This window comes from Varroa jacobsoni, unplaced genomic scaffold (genome assembly GCF_002532875.2).
Source record: "Varroa jacobsoni isolate VJ856 unplaced genomic scaffold, vjacob_1.0 scaffold_1153, whole genome shotgun sequence".
NCBI classification, from domain to species: Eukaryota; Metazoa; Arthropoda; class Arachnida; order Mesostigmata; family Varroidae; genus Varroa; species Varroa jacobsoni.
This window is the reverse complement of record NW_019214055.1, coordinates 84433-97132: the sequence shown is the minus strand read 5'-3', so window position 1 is coordinate 97132 and position 12700 is coordinate 84433. Positions and strand designations below refer to the sequence as shown.

At 40.3% G+C, this 12700-nt stretch overlaps 1 protein-coding gene and 2 long non-coding RNA genes across 6 annotated transcripts in view; 2 read left to right on the top strand and 1 right to left on the bottom strand.

Annotated features, from left to right (window-relative positions):
• The window catches only part of LOC111267157 (scavenger receptor class B member 1), a 46448-nt gene that overhangs the window by 18142 nt on the left and 15606 nt on the right, over window positions 1-12700 (bottom strand). The window lies entirely within an intron of this gene.
• On the top strand, window positions 3798-5097 carry LOC111267158 (uncharacterized). The gene is made up of 2 exons (XR_002684449.2): window positions 3798-4432; window positions 4734-5097. It is a non-coding gene; the product is annotated as an uncharacterized LOC111267158 (long non-coding RNA).
• LOC147752577 (uncharacterized) lies at window positions 8866-11414 on the top strand. Its single transcript, XR_015313684.1, has 2 exons — window positions 8866-10363; window positions 10795-11414. It is a non-coding gene; the product is annotated as an uncharacterized LOC147752577 (long non-coding RNA).

Sequence of the window (12700 nt, the reverse complement as noted above, 5' to 3'; positions counted from 1 at the left end):
GTTCATTGGCCTTCTAAACCGTACCAACCTTATACCAGTTATAGCCGATGAAAGTCGTATACTATTGTGACGAGGATGTTGTCGTGGAGGTGAGTGGCAAGGAAGAAAACCAAGAGTGGTAAACAGCAGAATACGCCTTGTATAAGGAGGCGTTTACTTTATGTAGCCAGCCTCCCGCCTCCTCTATCCGACACTCAGCCCTTGACAACGCAATCAGAAGCGAACGAACGAGCATGATACACTCCCTTAGTCACTGCAGATTAAAGGGCGGTTGCGGTAACAATGCTCCAATAAGGAATATTCTCACGCAAACTACATATTCAACGGCATAGCACTATGTCGCTATATGACCCTATTACATTCGCTGCGAGTATTACGTAGGAAATGCACAAAAAGTACAAGTGATTAATCTGGTTGAAAAAATCGGTTTGATATAATAGAGTTACCAAATGTGTGGCAGCAACAGGTCCAGCGACCCTACTAAAAGAATAACCCAAGAAGAAGCGCGTGACGAGTATTCTGAAGTGCGCTATGATTGTTCGGGTACTTGTATTTTGTATGCCAAGATTTGTTTTGTAAATGCTATTAATTAGTATTATTGTGCCTGTCGCATTTAAAGAGCCGCCCAAGAGACAAAAACAACAATTTTTTTTAACTATAATGAGATTTGGCGTAGCGATTTCAGACTTCGTGACCTAAGACCTGCGTATCTGAATTATTATAGAACGGCTGCAATAGTTGTTTGTTTTATACTATGGGTCAACAGGTGACATGAATTGTGCTTACTGAGATATTGTTAGGTAAGTATCATCCGTAAAATAGTGCATAACGTTATGGCCGACGCTGCTGCTCGCACATTTTTATTGTACTTTTTGTGACTCTACATAAACAATAGGCTATTTGACGGAATCGTCTCAGTAAGCTCGCCACGGTACGGATCGTCGTAGCTAAAATGTTTCCATAGCAACTCATAAACGATGTCTTCAGGTATGTTAAGGAGTTAATACGTGGTAAATTATGTGCGGAACAAACTGATATGCAACACATTAGATAGGAAAACTCTGTGCGAAATCTTTGTGGTAATACACAGGGCAGCGAAAAGGGCCGTGAGTATTATTTAGGGTTTTATTGAAAAGGACATATAAATAATATATCCTGGCCAGCTGTGGATCTACAATATTTTCTACCGGTGTATTAGTCGTCAGTTGGCAGCGGTCGAACCTAATCATCTCTACAATTGGTACGTATCATATCAAGAAATATAGATAACTCAATCCATCGCTTTGTTAAGTATCTACAGCAGACTGAAAGAGCTGAACTTTAGGGGTATAAACTGAAGATTCCTGGTTAAATGGTTGGCGAAGAAAGCACTTCTATGTATGGATCGACAGTGTCAACTAGAAGTGCGACACGTGAAATCGTATCTAAGCAGCCCAGTCGGAGCATAAGATGAGCAGAAATCACAGCTGAGACCAATAACTGGCACATGTTCAGTAATCGCACGTCCGGTTGAAGTGAGATCGGAGTAAGAGTTCTTTGAACGGTTGAACACGAAGAGCATACCATGATATTTCGATACCAAAACACAGTGGGCCTTTACGACGATGCTCATTTAAGGCTATGCAGTGTTCATATCCAGTTTTTCTGAACAACGAACGTTTTCTTTCATATTTCGTCGTGGCAGCTAATTAAATTGCGGACTGTGCCGTTCGTGACGAAGGAAAACCGGTAGTCAGGGAAACTGTGTCTGCTAAGCTTAATCCCACGAGTCACCATACCGACACGGTGCTCGTAAAGGTAGGCCTGGCGTTTATGGTGCTTTTTTAGACGCGCGCAGCAGCCATACTAACCACGGTCTAACAACGGTCTGACGACCATACTGGCAGCGGTCTATTCTGATTGAACTGTTCATTCCAGTCGGTACAGGCTACCGCACTCATCTTGCTAACCTTTTCCTGGCTTACTACGCGACAGCCCAGACCCTGATGAGCGCTTCTGCGCTTTTTAAGATCCGTACGGGGACACTGACGCGGCCGTTACGGACAACGAGCGGCAGTATCTGGCACGTTGAAACATTTGCCGCATGAGGACCGCCACAGCCCGTTCGCAACTGAACGGCCGATTTGGGCGGCCACAGAGCGTGTCAGCTGCAATTGCCTGGCTCCTCTATCCCGCTACGTTTCCAGTCGGCACGGAATGGACGTATCCCCGCCAATGGCCTGACGGTAGAGACGAGCGTATATGTTGCATCATAATTATCATAAATTTAGTTTACGCGGGCGTTGTGGGTATATAGTCCTCTCCCGCTGGCCAAGTCTCATCAACGCAGTAGATTGTATCGTTCAGTTGAATTGAACTCAGCAGTATTTAGCTCATCGAATTACTATTGAACACGAAACGCAGATTGTCCAGATGTGTACAGGTGTCTGAAATCATCGTCTACCACGGTGCGGAACTAGCGTCTAGTGTGGCTGAAACTGAGTGGATCCACTCTTCTCTATCTCTTTGAGGGCTGCCAATTGCGAAATGATCTATCTTGCGTTTTCCATCTTGTTCCATGGAATGGTTTTTTGGAAAAGTTTTATTCCGACTGGCCATTCATTGCTGGCTCGTACCGTTACATTTATCTTGGACCTTTCTCAACTCCCAATTGCTATAGATCCTGACCCGTCGTTTTAGTAACGTGTGCTCGTTTCATCGACTAACGATCATAGCTCCCAGTTTATTTATGCACGTTCATTCCTCGAATTAAACCCATACGAGTGGGTTTATGCAGCTATAATACATTAGTTCCGCTAATTTTTCCGAGAGATATTTTCTAGTGAATGTAAAAGGTTATCGAAACAGTAGAAGCATTGTTCGACGTCGGCACAAAACCGAATAGTTTATTTTGGGAACTTACTAAATTTCATGACGTTTGACTAACTCTGAAAAGCAATTTATCCTTAAATCTAAGCCGCATGCACATAACTTAGTAGAAAAAATTAGAATTAGTCTAATTATGGAAAAACAGAAATCTGCCTCGCAGTGGCACCGCTCCTTCGTGGATCGAGTTGGATACGGAAGATCGATGTAGTAAATAGAGATTATTGAATATAGACGAATTTTTCGTTTTGATCCAACGTCAAGCGGGCTCAAATCCTGAATAATGTTACCTAAGTTCGTGCTAAGGCTTTAGTTACTTGCTGTATGCCATCTTAGTGGCACAAGTGACTCTGCCAAAGTTAGCGCCATCATTTTTCTTACAATCGTGCACGCAGCCTGTCACGTTGGCCCCATCCTCGTTTTGCATCATTAATTTTTGGGCACTTCTTCTGAGTCGTACCTCGGAGCTACCTCACGCAACAGATTTTGGCGATCTTTCGTCCTCTTTAGGCTTAGTGCTGTTTCTAGTTAGCGACACTGACACAAAGTCAGACAAGTAACGCAAGACCGTCGACTGGCCACAAAAGCCTGTCGTGTTGAGCGAAGAGGTGAACATTTTTTCTGCGTGCCGTATCATGGCCCGTAGGCATAACCACAATTAAATAAGTAATACTAATTTAAACAATAAGCAGAAGAGGTTACATATAAAGCCCTCTTTAAATCTTTGATAAAGTGCAGCTAGCACGAAGAGACGCACGTTTAGTGGAACCCTAAATGCTTTAGTAGATATAAAGGGGGGTACTGCTATCCCGTATAAACAGTTTGCATATCTAATTATCGAAAAACACACATCTTCCATTCCGCCATTCGGAATCGAACGAAGGGTATATATAGGACTATACATTTACATATACTTACATCTGAATGGACCGGTCATATTTCCCAATGGGCAAAAACTTGCGCGCCACTTTTGTATGTGGGCCATGTCATGAATTGCTGACTGCAGTTCTCTAACTTAAATCAACAATAAGGCTTTTCACCCTGCCGCGAATTGGTGTCTATTCGAATTTGCTCACAATCAATCACGTTCGTTTCTCTAACTTAGATATATACAGGAATACTACCTATTGAGGAATACGAAATCAGTTGCAGGTCGTCATTACTTGCACGATACGTGTATAGTTGTTTCCTAATACTGGACTAATCGTCGAAGCTCTATTCGATACTGTTATTATATAGTAATACTGTTATTATATAATAATATGTTATAGTAGTACAGCCGATCGTCGGCCAAAGGTTCCCGCCATTTTCGGCTGGCACAGTTCACTTTCTTTTTGTAGAAAGAGGTACTACCTAATATTTTTTTCGTGTACCGACGCACTTGTAGCTACGTCCGCGTCGCAACGAGAGGTTTGCACTGACGTTATGCGATCATGCTCTTTAACGTACTGTGTCGTATTCCTGCCATACCAGCCAATGCACCGATTCAAGCCGACCAGGCACCGACCAAGAACTTGCACCGATTTCCTTCTAACGAGAAGAGATTGTGTTGACAGGGAACAATACGGTATAGCTTTAGCATATAACCAGAAAATAATAGGTCGGTAAACAGATGTCCTTGAGCACATAAAAGGACGACTTAGAATTAACTAAGGTGCACCTTGTTAGTGTTTTCTGTCATACGCCATTTTTATTATACTTGTAGATATGTCGCTCTTTGTTGCCCATAGGTAACAATCGAACGAGTGAGCTAACGGTCATTGGCACATAGAAGATGTGCCAATGTGTGTGTGTGTCTAAGTGTCTCATTTTTTCTTTTTATATATAGAGAGCTATGTATAAAAGATAGCCTTTTGAATTTTTAACAGATATCCAAAAACAGTGTTGAATTCATCCCGATCGGAACCTGAAGTTAGAAGTGGATGTATGTCGGCTGCTAGCGCTTAGCAACCTACTTCAAAATATTGACACGGTCTATACGACGAAGAAATGTCTCATAAAAATATTCGTCATATGATAAACCAGCCTGTGTTTTCACGTCAGCTCTTCGTTGGACTGCAGCTACTGTAAAGGAATGAATTATATACGTCATACAAATGTCATCAGTGCTTAAACAACAAACACAAAATAATGCAACTTCTGCCTCTCTAGCTAGAGGGCAGAAGAAGCTTCTTATTACCTACATGCACGTATAAATAGCCGGAATAAAAATGGTGTTAAAGATTACAAGTTTGTCTTCGCGTCTTTTGAAAGTAGTTGTACAGGAGCTAATGAGCGTGCTAAACTGGCAGAAATTTTTCTAAGCGTTAAGGTATATAATATAATTTTTTTCTGTCTACTGACACGTCGCTAGTGGAGAATAGGCTTTCTGCTGTCCCTGTGATGGCTTAGTGGGTAACGTATTTGCCGGCTAAGCCTAGTCACACGTTGTGGCCTAGGTTCGAACCCATAGAGCATACGCAGACGGGCTTCCTTTCGTGCTGGAAGCCATTTGTCTGACGGGACGCTTAACGGCTATTTGAAACGGGATGCTCGAAACATGAGTGTTATCATTTATGTTGCGGTGGTGACTCAATGGGTTCGTGCCCAACTCACATGTGCGAGCTTTAGCTGAGACGAAAAATAAATTGAAAGATTATATATTCTTAACACGAACTTGCCGTGCACCTATGTTCTACGAGAACAATATGATTATGTATTTGATAGCTGGAAATTGATTTTTCGACTATCAGTTCTGAATATTTATAATCATGGGATTTTCGAAACTTCATGGGCCAATGCCCATGGGGCAGCGTCAACTTCAACCGTTACAGAATAAACAACAATTATACGTATTATAGTTAATTTAGACATTTTTTCCTTGTTTCCCGAAGTTCACTGATTTTACTAAACATTGTAGGTAACTATTACGCTGGTCGATCCAAACATTTATCCTATTCCAATACGTTCGACAAACATTATCATTTTAAGTGACAGCAAAAGGAAATACCTCAACCAAGCAACATAGAAGCATTTGGAGGTACTCGATGGTACACTGAACGAGTTTCCGAGATTTGCAAAATATCTTATTTTCAAATTGTAATAATTCAATCCAGATAAGTGGATTAATTAACATACAGGTGTGCTCGTGAGTATTGACGACCCCTGAATCGCTTGTGTAGATGAAGTAGGTTTTTTCAGCTTTCATTTTTGTCCATGCAATATAAACTTTTTTGGGGTTTTATTTGTGGTTACGAATATTTGCATATAAATCAGTGTTTATTTGAAAAAAATTCCACACGGTTCGGTAATAGGTTTCAGTCACAGGGACGCACACACTAGCAACACGCGCATAGATGTAACTTTTCAATTCGCAGCCCACCCGAAAACGTTCCCACCGGCACGTCATGCGTCATGGAGGAAAGAGCTCGATTGGAAGATAATCACTCGTCATTCGTGTTGATGCTGATCCTAAAAAGCTAGGACGAGATAACGCCTCCTCAGCGTCCTCAACAATATATTTGGAGATCTGGTTAGTGGGACGACTTCGATTCTGACGTTTCTGAACGAGTTCACAGGCAGCAGCTTACAAGCTTACTCAACCTATTTGCATGAATCAGGCAAAGAAAGCGCCATGATAGAGATTTCTAGAAACTAGGTATTCTTCGACCCAAGGAGCTCGTAAAGTAATTTGAGTGGTTTCAAACACAGAGCTACAGTTGGCCACTGTCGTCCTTCGTCAATAGGGCGAAAGAAAATAGTCACAAATGAGTAACCACTAAATATCTTTTTACGAACCGCCTGTCAGAAAATATGTAATTGTTAAACGTGTGTTTTTTTAGTCATATAGCCCTCATCGTAAGTAAAACACATTTCGTGGATTGGGCCTGCAACTATTTCTGACGGAATCACAAATTCATTTCTCCTTTGTCTAATGTCTTTGAATGTCCAAACTTCAGGTGCAATTTGCATGGCTCTAATGTAATTTATAGCGATGACAACGGCCGGGTAAAGAAAACGAGTTTATCATCAATCATTGTTGGCGAGAGGGAACCAATAATCTAGTAAATGTAAATTTTTTAGCTATATGTTTTACTCATCCCTATATGTGTAGGGATTACTATAATGCTAAGCCATAAAAACATCGTCACGTAATTTTTCTTTTTTTTATGTCGAAATACCACCGTTTCACGTGAATACGAGCTCGCCATACATGTCTAATAATAACTTTAATAATTAAACGTTTATTTGAATCCTCGGAAAATAGGGTACCGATAAGTGATCGATACTGGCAATCACAACAAACTGCTCTAGTTCCTTTCGATGCTCATTTGTTTGTCGTGGCTGAGCGGCTTCTAATGACATTTGCGCGCTGGGGGACATTTTTACATTTATATTTAGAGAAAGGTTTGGTATAATTTTAAAAAATGACACCTATACGTGGCACTCATTCTCGGAGTTCACGAGAGAGCTTTTATGAAAAGAGATCACTAATGTATCACACAGGATTAGCTAGCATTCCGAGTCGGTGAAGCTTGCGCGTTCGACATAGTGTGCGGCGTTGTTTGAAAACAATCCATGTTCTAACAGCAGGTTTGGCGCATTAACGAGGTACGGAACGAAGAACTCGAGGGAAACTCGAGAAGGCAAAGCGCCCGATGGTCCTCATTATTTACTTGACAGACCTTGAAGTAGTCGATACAAATACGATGCGAAGCGTGAACTTCTGCCTGAATGAGATCATTATTAAGCTTGATATAGATATTTCTGGACACAAACATGGGTTCCTATACCGAATCATATAGAATACAGTGCTACTACGGATCGCACGAGCCCCGGACTGCAACTGTCTCTCTCCTGTCACTCCGGCAAGAATAGATGGCCATGAAAACATTTAAAAAATGGTAGAGCGGGTACTGAAACGCTCGCATATTCGCTCTAGTAAATGGTCTACGACCAGAAAAATAAAGGCTTGGTGTGAGGTTTTCTGAAATTCAAAATTTAGTAGGCCGAACCTGTGCGTTCCAGGGTGCGCTTCCGTTGAAGAAAACCTGAAATTAAATAGGCGAGCGGAATACGGAACTCCGAGCGTGACGGGTCTCGCCGAAGCAGCCGATTCAACTTAAGCAAACTTTCAAGGAAGAACCAACCCAGAGCATGGACGATTCTAGACTGCGTATGTAGGTAACGTGGCCCTATGTTGCGGCACCTGCTAATAAATTTAATCCTAGGTATTTCTTTCGCTATTGTGTATAAAAACGAAGTGTTGCACGAATGAACAAATCGCATTCGCGCCTATATAAATATATATATGAATTACGTGAGTATGTCTGAACGAAGTAGCAAATGAAAACAGGAATCTGTTTTCAACTCAGGAGAAGAATACGTGCCTCAAAGCTCCTCTTTCCAGTGTGATATTGGTATGAATTATAGTAAAATCACTAAAAAATTACCAAAATTATAACACTGTTGCTCATAATAGATGACGTTTAAGAGTGCACGCAGGAAGGGAAAATGTCATCGGCCAGGATACAAAACCATTTCAACGTTTCTGTTCCATAATTCTAGCAGAATAAGCAAAGATGACCAAATCTAGATCAGCTTCTGTATAATCGCTTCACACTAAGCGAACTCTCTGTATAATACATATAAACCCAACACAAATTCCGACATAAACCATCAATGCAACTGCAACCATTCTTCAGGCAGATTTCAAAGCACACAAGTTACATGAAACAGGTCAAAAAGGTAGATCCCGAACGCTTGAAAACGTATCAAACAGATACAAATGTCAAAAGTTCAAAAACAAAAAAAAGACTGGATGATCTTAATTTGTCTTAACGACTCGTCTTTTTTGTGTTTTTACACCATTTTATAAACTTTTGGCTTTCGGCTTGCACTTAATTTAAACTTTCAGCCCGCTGATTTTTCAATCGGTCGTGTTTGAGGGACTTTTTAACCAGCTTAACTGTACCAGCATCGCTTCCGTTTTTTTTTGACGTATGTAAAAAATGCATCTAAATATGTTTTCATGTTTACCTCTTGATACTTGTAAATAAGCAACATTGTCTCGATTTATTCCAAACGATCTTACTGAATCTCCATTGGCCGACTTTCAACCAGGACCGTTTCAGAGCTGTTTTCAGCCTCTTAGGGCTGCTGCTGAGGAAGCCATTCGTATCCTTACGTGTGTTCCTCTGACTGATACTGATAGGACTTTTTCCTCTCCTAAAATACATCAGGACTCGGGTACACACCCTGCATATACAGACTGATATTCACTTGCTTCTTGGCTATTCTTGGCTTGTGTCTAAACAAGAACTAAACATTTTTGCTCTAAAGATATAATCTTAGTATTAAATTACTAGTATTGCATTATTAGTTCGGATTAAATCAGATACCGAAACACTGCTGCTTAAACGCTCCTATCATAATATATTATATACGTTGGTACCTACTCTTTGTTTTCCAGTAATAATTTCTGAATAGGAACTATACTAAGTATAGTTACGCCTGATCGCCATACAGAACAAATCAGGCACTGGAAAAGGATTTCGAAGCATTGAACTCTACAATAGACTTTTCTGCATGACAAGCTTGCTAATTTGAACGCAAAACAAGACCACCGGTCACAGATTCAAACCCCGCTGTTATTACACGCTTTATTATTATTATATTATTACATGCCTGAGGAAGTAAAGAAAATCATAGATTACTTGAAAGTAGCTTTAGGAAAAATATGCCATATTGATACGCGGATCCTACGATAATCCAACATTCGAAAATAACGATATGCAATTCAACAATATCTTTAAACATTTTCACAAACCTTGACTGACCGATTACCAGTTACAAAATCCTACAACACGATTATGCTTTTAGGACTACGTTTTACACGGGATTCAACATGGAGTGAAAGAAGCACGTGCGACGCCTCGACGCAGACCGTCCCACTCGAATACATACCCACGGATTACTTCCAGCAGACACTGGATAACAGAGACTCGAGTACTCTGTTACCACCCGCTCTGTTTGTACCATTTGAGAAACTTTTTGACTACAATCCTTTACGAAGCGTAAATGATAAACGCTTTGAGCTGAGTGATTTAGTACGGAAGCAACAAATGGAAGTACGAGCGTCATCTGAAGATGAACTGGCGCAGCCAAGTCCCGCGAGGCCAGGACCCACGATGAGATGTCCTTTAGAGCCCCCAAAGGAGTTCTCGATGCCGCCCGTAGAAAAACCCATGCATCTTATCGAGTTGTTGAAGGATCCCTTACCGACACAAACAGAACAGGTATCACAGCCACCGCCTTTACCTGAACCGCCCACTTTCAATTCGCGCGAATTTCAACACACTCAAGTGTTATGTTATTCAACGCGCACATTGGATCCTCTAGCGAAATCACTTGTTACTACCGTGGCTATTGCACTCCTTTGGAAATTATTACCAGCACATGACCCAGACAGCTACCAAACGGATACGTACATGGGAAGAGCGAAAAATTTCCAATGATGGTAAAGCTTGCTATCTATAGTTTATAGATAATTTATATAGAATTAGCATAAACAGTCATGCCTCATGTAGCTGGTCATCTTCAGCTAATGTACACTTCAGCCTATTTAAGAATGTGTAAATATAAATATCTTCGATGTAACAGCGTCGACGTGAAGCATTCAAGGGTTCTTATTCAAATATAATTAACCTTAAGGGGTTTAACGACTACAAACATTGTCACACTGGCAAGACTGACCCAATTTCAGTCAACGGTAATGCAAAAAGCCACACAGGGAGTCATTACGACTGAATAAAGTCTACTTCAACCGATAACATTATCTAATGTGTACGATAGATTAGAAATTCATTATCGGTGGTTATGTTATCAATGGTTTTGAAGATTGTTATGTTTGGTCAAGAACCAAGAACTAATGTTTTGGCTCTTTTACAGTTCTAGTAGCAAAGGCAATCAACGTGTTATGGCTCGGAAAAAGCAGGTAGAACAATGACGATCGATGCAGCCTCACGTCACCGCACCAAGTCTCCCACTTGGCGAGATAGACCCTGAAGTCTTAAATTTGAATAAAGGATACGTGAAACTGGACGTCGCACCCCATAAGGTGCTTAATTCAAAACTATAACGAACGATGCCATTAAAGTATTTGTATAGGCAGAACTTTTTATCACCTTGAAGGCTAACTATCCGAGGAACTAAACCCCATGATCTATCGTCTAATGAACATGGTACATTAAAAAGGTTGGAAAAGCGTTAGTGAGCGTCTCTACCTAACAACATCTAGGAAAAAATTGTCAAATTTCAGAACAACCATAGGAACGTTTTGTTCTCATTTATAAAAACAGCTACATTTACAGAAAAATTGACTACACTGATAGAATGCCAATGGATATGCACAATTTCCTTATAAAACACCTAAGGTGGCCTCAAAGGTTCGGGGTTTTATAGTACATAATTTGTTTCTTTACCCGAAGTGTGACGGCCTAACTTTTTGCTGAAAACCTAAATACTATGCCGCAATCTTTAAATAAATTTAATAAATTGTCGAAATTCAATCCGAAGTGTGTAATGATTGTGCAGAACAATTTATCAGTGCTGCTATATAATTTCCTTCGCAGCACAGCCAACGATACATTAAAAGTACGTTATAATCGAAAAGCGTTCGTTGTTGGAAATCTTCTCCTTGAGCAGGGTTCTTGAGCTAAGTACACAATCTATTCCATTGGTCTCAATGGAATCACACGTACACTAAGAGCTTTCTAGCTTGAAGTCAGTGAAAGTGAAGTTGTGCATGATTTGTACCATCATGAAGGAATGTAACAAGGAAATTTTAGATAAAAAAGAATAAAGCGTTTCTTGACAACGTTTTTCAGATGATACAACCATTGATGAGTATTTTCTGTAAGGTTATTATTATTAAGTACATTATAGCCTCAAAGAGCGGTCACAGCTTGAGAGTTTTTTTTACTAACTGCAGTAGATAACGCTCTTGTGTTAAAAGTTAAAATCAATGTCCGTTATCTGTCGATTTTAGGCGGCCTTAAAGAACATGTTAAGCTTATTCGACATTTTACACGAATTACGCTGAGTATCTGATTTGGAGATGTCATTTCTGGATTGAGTTTATCTATACCAATTTCAGTGAATACAGATGAGTTGCTGGAAGATGTTTGCGGGCTTGATTTTCTGGACAAGTGATAGGTCTAAAATCTATTTGCTCTGGTGGCTATATTAAAAACGGCAGCAACTTTAGAACTAAGGCCAATAAAAAATGAAGGTCTCATAACTCAGAGAATCCGTAGCGTATTTCTTTGCAGTCGAACGGATAATGGGAATAAACTAGGAAACTCTAGAAAAGTACCTATCGTTTCGATCACAAACTTGACAAAATCAACGGGTGAACGCTGCAGTGGCCGTTGGTTGTGCACTCGTAGAAAAAGAATCGTCGACACATCGCATCCGATTTGTTTTTTGCTAGATTTAACTAGAAACAATTGTAAAATGATTTATCTTCTAATATTGCTGGAGAGGTTTATATCGGCTTTACCGAACGTCCTTGAAGTTATTGTAATTCAATAGCATTGCACAAGTATGTAAGCTCGTAACGAGAAGGCTGTCTTGAAGAGTATTTCGAACCAGCCAATGCCTCTGAGAATTTTCACATCCATTCTTATATTTGATACAAAAATACATCTATATCTGTGTAGCGTATCTACTATACTAAAGCACTAGTTTTTATACAGTCACACTTTATACAGTAAAAAATATTTTAACACAATGACAACAATAAGAATAGCATCGAACTACAGTAATCCGTTTTGTCGTCTTACACGTTTTAGAG